The sequence below is a fragment of the Grammomys surdaster genome, unplaced genomic scaffold (genome assembly GCF_004785775.1).
Source record: "Grammomys surdaster isolate TR1022 unplaced genomic scaffold, NIH_TR_1.0 126219, whole genome shotgun sequence".
NCBI classification, from domain to species: Eukaryota; Metazoa; Chordata; class Mammalia; order Rodentia; family Muridae; genus Grammomys; species Grammomys surdaster.
In genome coordinates, this window is record NW_021621022.1 from 6,585,134 (window position 1) to 6,586,471 (window position 1,338).

General features: G+C 42.1%; 1 pseudogene; it reads right to left on the bottom strand.

Moving 5' to 3' along the window:
- Nucleotides 1-335: 335 nt before the first annotated feature.
- On the bottom strand, nucleotides 336-798 carry LOC114613421 (annotated as a pseudogene).
- Nucleotides 799-1,338: the final 540 nt, after the last annotated feature.

Sequence of the window (1,338 nt, forward strand, 5' to 3'; positions counted from 1 at the left end):
TCAGACCTGGATGAGACTTCTGTATCAACCCCACCCCACCCCACCTCCAAAAGGCTCAGGAAAATTTGCAGAAGAGGAGGAAAGAAAAATGTAGGAACCAGAGGAGGGGGAAGAATGTTATGAAATACTATTCTTCGGTGAGATTATGACTACTACACACATGAACTCAGAGCAGCTGTGGTTACATACACAAGACTGAATAAAATCAAAGAAATTACAAATTCCACTATGGAGATCACAGAGGGCACTTAGGCTCTACCCCTAGCTGTGAAGCCTCTGGCTGTTGTAGGCTGCTTGTGGAGAGAGTCACGTTTTATTTTAAAACTAAGCAGTCTTTAATGAAAGTCGTGTATGAAATACCTCTGCTCCTGCATCTTCTCCATCATTTCTTCCCAGTATCTGCCCTTCTCCTTTCCTACTTCTTGGGACTTGGCTTTCCTTTCCAGGATCTTCTTGCCTTCCTTGACTAACTTTAGCCTGGTGGTACCCACCTTGCAGGGGTGGATGCCCACGTGGACAGTTGCGCCATTAACCTTTTTCTCACCGGGCTTGTTCAGTGTAGATGATGTATTTCTTCCTGGACACTTGGACCACTTTGCCATTTGCTGGCCTTTGTAGTGTTCTGAGACAACCTGAACTTCGTCATCCTTTTGAATGAGCACAGACCAGACATTATACTTCAGTCTCAGCTCTTTGAAAATGGGAAGACATGATCTTCCTCTGAATGTGTGAAGGTGCATTGAAATGCCGTTTGCTGTTCTTGCTTTGGTCAGAAGTCACAGAGGGATTGAATTTCATTTTGGTAGCTGTGATCCAGCAATGGCCGCACAAGGAAAGACGAGAGTCACATTTCTTTAAGAATGTGTGCACTGGTAGGTTGAGCATGCCCCAGTGGGTGAGCTCATGCTCTTGTGCATATAAAAAGATATAAACTGAATCCAGTGGGTTAAAAAGAAAACAGGGGGAAATGAATCTGGGAGGAAAAATGTGATCCTGGGAGGAGCTGGAGGTGGGAAATGAGGGATGGATACAATCGAGATACATTATATATATATATATATATATATATATATATATATATATATATATTTCAAATGATAAATATTGTTTAAAAATGACAATGAAGCTTGCTACATCAATGCACTCCTCTTATCAGGAAAGATTATTTCTCTGGTATGCCATGCTATTTGAGAGCAATTTCCTCATAGAATTTGTTTCAGAGTTGGGGGCAATTCCCTCAAACCCTGTCTCTGCCTTCCCATCTAAGTATGTAATGTTCTACATCTTTTGCTGTCATGTCAACCAAGCCCATAGCAGTTTCACAAGGAACAGACACCT